We start from the raw sequence: 7,137 nt of genomic DNA, 5'->3' as shown, positions 1-7,137 counted from the left end.
AGTTGCACACACACAGAGCACCATCCCAGTGGGCATGGGGGCACACACATGCACACATGTCACACGAATACTCACACACAGAGCTGCTTCCATGGTCTGTGTGGAAACCACACCCCTTGCTCCTACCCAGGGTGTGGTGTGGTTGGTGGTCTCAGAGTGCCTGGATCCTGGGAGCAGTGTTGCCAAATTTAGCAAATAAAAATGCAGGATGCCCATGTAGATTAGAAAGTAGAGCTCCAAAAGAGCTGAATTTTTGTAATTTATTGAACTTTTAGAATGCCTTTGCCAGCCCTGACAGAGTACAGGACAAACTCAGCAAATATACCTTCTGGGGAATTCCCTGGCTGTTAGAACGTGGTGCTTCTACTTCACGGGCTGCAGGTTTGATCCCAGGTCTGGGAACTAAGATCCCCAATTGTGAGAATAAAAGAAAAAAAGGTGTGTTCTGTGTATACAAGATACCTGGCAATCTGTCCTGGAGGCACCAAGAGTGAAATGGATTGGTCCAACAACTATGGGGAGCTTCCTGGCTTGGAGACAAGGAGTTACACGGGAAAAGGTCCAGGGCCGGGCTTAGAGCTTTGCTGGGCCAGGGGACCTGGTCACGCCATCTCCTGAGATCTGATTCCCCCTCCTCTCTCACTGAGCAATGCCCCACTCTCTGCTCACCTTTCCATCAGCCTGTTGTTTGGGGGAGTGGCTGTGGGTTGCTGCTATCCCAGGGTGAAACTGACTTAGGGAAGTACCACCTTGTTGGGAAGAAGAGACAGCTGGAAGGACCCAGCTCAGCCCCTCTCCCACCCCTAGCAGGGGCCTAGGCTAATGACAGCCCCTTTCCAAATTTGTTGTTCATCAGCCTGCTGAGTGTCCCTGCGTTGCAGTGACAAACGTTGCTGCAGAAACAGAAAAAGGCAAGAGAACAGTTCCTCCTCCCAGAATTGGGATGTGTCAGCGTTTCGTGTCTGCACTGCCTGATTGATGGAACTTGACATTCCGGGCTCATTAGTGCAGGAGCCCCTTCAATGAGCAGCTTGCCATGGGGAGGTCACAGTGAGCCTTTTACTTTGGCTTCCAGGGGGAAGCTGTCCAGTAGGTAGGGCTGACCCTTGTCCCAAGGTGTCCCCTGTTGCTTGGCTGAAGCCCAGCCAGGCTCTGTGTCCCCTTCTCCAGGGAGGAGGCCAGCCATGGGCTACCCTTCTCCCCACATCTCCCAGGTCAAGACCCTTGATTATTGGGGTGGGAAGAGATCTCAGCAAGTCCTACCTGACCATTGGCATGGGGGGAAATTGAGGTCCAGGGATTTGCTCAAAGTCATCGAGGCTCTCAGGGAAAGAGTGGCACAGAGAAGGGCATGGACTCAGGAGGCAGAAAGATGAGCCTTGAGCCTTGTGCTGTGACCTTGGATGGCACCTGCCCTCACCCCACAGGAAACACATGCAAAGTGACCATAGCTGAGCCTGGTGCAGACAGAGGGTTCCGCCTCTGCTGGTTATCACCCTTCTTCTTGTGACCGTCCTTAAGCCCAGATCACCTGACTTCGTACGGGGTGGCCTGTCAGTTCCTGGTGAGTCCTTTTCTCTGCCTTGGTGAGTTGCCCAGAAAAGTCATGCAGTGGCTCTCCTCTGGCTTTATCCTGTGGCCTGGAGCTAAATGGTGGAGACCAGGTCACTGGGAGGCAGGGCTCCAGCAGATGGGAAAACGCTGCCTGTGCATCGCAGTACTGTCATTTTTGTGTTCAGTTGGGCTCCAGAAAAACCCCAGCTGTATGAATGAATGATGGGAGGTTTGCTTGTTGACTTCTTAGAACCTAGGACCGCTCTGGAGATCGCTGAAAGCGCATGAGTTTCGGAGCCAGAGGGCTTATTTTTTCATCTGCAGAAGGGGTATTATTTATTCTACAGACTCAATGGGAAGATGCAAGCAGTGTGTTGGCACATGGCAAGGGATTCCAAGGGGCGTCCCTGGTGGTTCAGCGATAAAGAATCTGCCTGCAATGCAGCAGAGGCAGGAGATGTGGGTTCGATCCCTGGGTTGGGAAGATCCCCTGGAGAAAGGCATGACAACCCACTCTATTATTCTTGCCTGGAGAATCCCATGGACAGAGGAGCCTGGTGGGCTACAGTTCATAGGGTTGCACAGAGGCGGACACGACTGAGCAACTGAGCACGCATGATTCTGAAATGGAAGCTGCACTGAGCTGTCCCCACCTCCATCTGCACAGACAGGCGAGTGTTCCCATCGTATCCCTCTCAAGCCTCTGGACAGGCAGGAGATGCACTCTCACTGTGCAGGTGAGGAACTTGAGGCCCCCGAAGGGGAAGTAGATTTGTCGAAGTCATCATCTCAAAACGAGGGCCTCAGGCCAAACCTCTGGGCTCCCAGGCCAGTCCCGCTGTGTGTACTGCTGTGGTGCTTCTGGATGAAATTGAACCAGTCAGCAATTTCTCAGCCCTTCTCTTCACCTGCCCTGGGGGATCAGTCGCATTTTCCTCTTTCAAGGTGCAAGCAGCCCTTAGGGTTGAAAGTGCACTGGGTTTCCGCCCCAGGGATCTGGGTCAGGCTTTAAGGACGGCTCCAGGAAAAAGGGAAGGGGGGGGTCCCTCACCATAGGATAGGGTATATGGGCAGGGGGCTGTGACCTCAGGTCGGGGGTCCTGTTTAGGTTGGCTTCCAGGTGAGCTGATCATAGTTTCCCCCTTTGGGCCTGTCACACAGAACTCACCATCTGGCTTGGCGTCCTGGTGATGAGGATTTGATGAGCTGGCGGCGGAGAGTTCGGCTGCTGGGGCCATTCTCCCAGGCCTGGGGAATGTGTCTCTCCCCTGCTCAGGGCTCTTGAGTTTTGTGTTTCAGGCCAACCTGCTCCTCGTGTATCTATTTGGAACCAGCAAGCCCCCGAGAGCATTTTATTGGGTTATTTTGAATGAAGAGTTTTAACAGCCTGCAGTGCAAACATAGAAGCCTTTAAGGAGAGAGAGAGTAAATGAAGCCAGCAAGGGGGAGAAAGGAGGAAATCCCTGCTGAGCTTTGGCTCAGGGCGTGATTGTGTTGGTGACAGGAGGCTGCCTCATCTAGGACAGGAATGATAGCTTACATCCCCATGGCTTACAAAACACTCTGCCCCACGTAATTCTATGTAAACCACACAACCACCTTGAGAGGCAGTGATTTGTTTTCCTTATTATCTGGACTTTACAGATGGTAGAACTGAAGCTCAGAGAGGTGCTGAGACTCGCTCAAGATCACACAGCACAGAACAGGCAGAGCTGGGATTCTGGGCCAAGCCTGGGATTCTCTTCCTGACATCACAGTACAATCCTTACTCATAGTCTTTTTTTTTTTAAATAAAAAATTTTAAGCTTTATTCAGATATAGCTGATCTACAAAATTGCATATATTTAACATACACCTTTATGAGCTTGCTTTTTTTTTTGACCAAGCTGTGTAGCATGCACGTTCTTGGTTCCCCCACCATGGATAGAACCCGTACCCCTTGCAGTGGAAGCACAGAGTCTTAACCACTAAGACCTCCAGGGAAGTTACCCTGCTCCACCCTAGATTTTGTTTTCCATGCTGCAGTTAAGTGTCAGTAGTGGGTACTGATGATGCCCTGTTCAGATCCAGGGTCCCCCACCTAGGACTACCCGCCGGCTTCTGTGTGCTTTGCTTCCCATGGCTCTTGCCTGTCACCTTCTTCAGGAGGCGTCTGCCTTTGAGCCGTTGAAGCTGTTTGCCCAGGCACAGGGCCTCAAGTGCTTGAGAGCTAACTGGATGCTTCATAGCCCATGAGTGACTGGAACCAGCTTCCTTATCTGCAGGCAGGTGTAGTTTGCACTGTAGAGCTCCCCGAGGGATCAGGCTGGTGCTGGGATTCCTCTCGGATGGCATCCTTGCTTTGTGTCTCTCTCTTCCCTCTCCTCTTCGCCTACTCCCTCTCTCCAGTCTCTCCTGGAAGCACCTCCAAATCCCTTGCAAATAAATTCTCATCCCAAGATCTGCTTCCACACCTGACCTAAGAAAGGTGCTGAGCAAGGGTCTGGGGATCAAGATTGTGAACAGAGGTGGGGTCAGGGAGGGTGGGGTGGGTCCTTTGCTAAAATCTGATCTTGGAGAGGAGCCCTTAGTGAAACCGTGGCCGGCAGAGAGGTAGGGAAGAGGTCGTCTGAGAATGTGCTAGAATTATGATTGTAGACAGCTGAGATCTCACCCACTGTTCTGAATGACGGAGGTGGGAGGTTGGGGAGTGGACCCCGGCTATAGGTAAGGGCACAAACACTTGGGTACCCTCTTGGGTCCAAGGCAGAGATTAGCGGGCAGGGTTCTGTTTTCTTGTTGTTCCATCACTAAGTTGTGTCCACCTGTTTGTGATCCCGTGGGTTTCAGTACGCCAGGGTCTTCTGTCCTCCTCTATCTCCCAGAATTTGCTCAAAGTCATGTCCATTGAGTCGGCTTCTATTAGGGAGTGCTTTTAGGAACAAAAGCTGCAAAGAGGTGAGGGAGATAGGATTGGGCAGGGGGGAACTGGGCGGCAAGGTGATTGTAACAAAGCCCCCAGCTTATCTGTGGCGACCTCTGGCATGGGCTGGTCCTTCAGGGACATCCTGAATCAAGGCTGGGGATGGGGCCTTTGTATCCCCCATGGGCCAGTCACTGGACATTGGTGCCCCAGGGAGAGCAGCTTGGAGTAGGCAGCAAGGTCTGGAGAAGGAATCAGCCATGGGGGATCCAGGCTGCTCAGCATCACAGACACCTGTTGACTGACAGTTGATCTGTTCTCAACTGGTGTTTTCTTGTCACTGGTTCATCCAGTCTTTGAGTGGAGAAGGTGCAGAAAGGAAACGTGCCTGCTTTCAATTCCATTTAAGCAACATGGATTTCCTCAGGGCTTTCAGAGGCCCTGTGGAGGATGAGAGGTGAATAAGGCGAGGTCCTTAGCCTCACAAAATTTCAGTTCCCATCAGAGAGACACAAGTTTTGCCTCTGAAAACTGAAATGATAGCTCAGAAGAACTGGTGTTTTAATGGGTAGTGTTTACTAAGCACTTAATGTGTGCCAGGCACTGTGCTGAGGACTTTATCAGCATTAGCTCAGACATCCTCTCAACGATTCTTGATGGATAAAGAGTCTTTCAGCTTCATTTCACAGATGGATTCACTGACTTTCCCCTACAGGTGACTTTCCCCATACGTATACGGTCACACTGGGGATTTTTAACTCAAACATTTGGACTCCAAAGCCTGAGCCTGAGGAATCACCCTCTACTGTCTTTGTAGGAAATGAGGATGCTGGGGTTACCTGTAGAATTTGGTGAGGAGTATCAGGGAGGTCTGCCTGGAGGTGGTGGCACTGGGTCTGATATTGAAGCATGTGTTTATTAGGGGAGTGGGGTTTGCTCCAAAGTTACACAGAGAGGGGTCTTCCCTGATGGCTCAGATGGTAAAGAATCTGCCTGCAATGCAGGAGACCTGGATTTGATCCCTGGGTCAGGAAGGTCCCCTGGAGAAGGGAATGGCTACCCACTCCAGTATTCTTGCCTGGAGAATCCCATGGACAGAAGGGCCTGGAGGGCTACAGTCCACGGTGTCACAAAGAGTCAGGCACGACTGAGCAACTAAATTTCACTTCACTTTTCACATAGAGAGAAGGCAATCCCTCATTGTATGCATGATTAATGAAATACTTTTTTCTCTGAGAAGTCTCTAAATATTGATCAGTAGAAGCTTCATGGTTTAATGGTACCCCCACTCCTGAGTGGAAGAGGAACTCTCTTGTCCGCTTACAACTTTTGCAGTTGCCCCCAGGTCCCAACAGCTACATCCTGTCTCTGCACTCACCTGGTGATGTACTATTAGTGTTTAAGAACTGCTCTCTGAAAAATGAAAGCAGAAAAACAAGACAAAACCACTCTGACTTGTAGTGTTTGCCATCCTATGGTGTAAGTACTTCCAGTCTGGCCAATTCATGCTACTAACACGATGCTGTTGAAGGTAGGGTTGGGGACATCGTCGTCTGTCAGTGGCCAGCGTGAGCTGCCTCTAGTGAACCACTGCCAACCCCGCTCAGGGCTCCGACACCTCTGTTGCCAGAACTGGGTCCTAAGCATCCAACTTTTACAGAATCTGGAGAGAGGAATGACTCCCTGGGTCCGCTTGGCTGTGACCCAAGTGGCAACCCACTCCAGTAATCTTGCCTGGAAAATTCCATGGACAGAGGAGCCTGGTGAGCTGCAGCCTATGGAGTCACAAAGAGTCGGACAGACTGAGAGCCTGAGCAGTGGGCGTCACACTGGCAAGCTGAGGATGTGGGTTTCGTTGTGTGAGTCCGCTGTTCCCATGGAGTGGACGTTTCCCACCCCTCCCCTGGGGCACCATACCGCCCTCCCCCATCTTCCTCTGTGCTTGATGCTCCGAGGTCTGGATCTGCACTGGGCTCTCTCTGATGCCACCCTAACTCCTCACACTAGAGAGTACTTTACAGTTTGCAAAGTGCTTTTTGCAGCCATCTGTTCATACAGTCTTCCCAACAAGCCTTCAAAGTTGACTGTGTAGGTGCAAGTACCGTCCATTTGCAGAGAGGTCGTCTAAGACCTGGGGGAGGTTTACAGACGTGCTCAAAATCTTCCCTGGTGGCTCAGACTGTAAAAAATCTACCTGCCATACAGGAGACCTGGGTTTGATTGATGGGTCAGGATGACGTCCTGGAGAAGGGAATGGCTACCAACTCCAGTGTTCTTGCCTAGAGAATCCCATGGGCAGAGGAGCCTGGTGGGCTATAGTCCTTGGGGGTCACAAAGAATTGGACACACACTTTTACTTTTCATGGCCACACCTGCTAGTACCCAGTGGCAGAGCAGGACCTAAACTCCATGGTTTCTACTGCCCAGTCTAGCACATTTTCTTCTGTTTTGGGCAGATTGAACATCACAAATATTCTAGAATGCATCACAAACTGAAAGCTGGATCACAAACCACATGCCTACATTTATCCTTTTAATTTAGAAATGTTAATCTTTCAAAAGTATACCCAGTTTTTCATCATTCCCTGTTCAGTTGTCAGTAGTAGATGAAAAGGGGGAGGTTTGGGAGGAGCAGGGGAAATGACACTGATCTTAGGTGATCCTGTCCTTCCCTGGCTGGT

The sequence above is a fragment of the Cervus canadensis genome, chromosome 8 (genome assembly GCF_019320065.1).
Source record: "Cervus canadensis isolate Bull #8, Minnesota chromosome 8, ASM1932006v1, whole genome shotgun sequence".
Classification (NCBI taxonomy): domain Eukaryota; kingdom Metazoa; phylum Chordata; class Mammalia; order Artiodactyla; family Cervidae; genus Cervus; species Cervus canadensis.
This window is presented reverse-complemented; position numbering follows the sequence as displayed.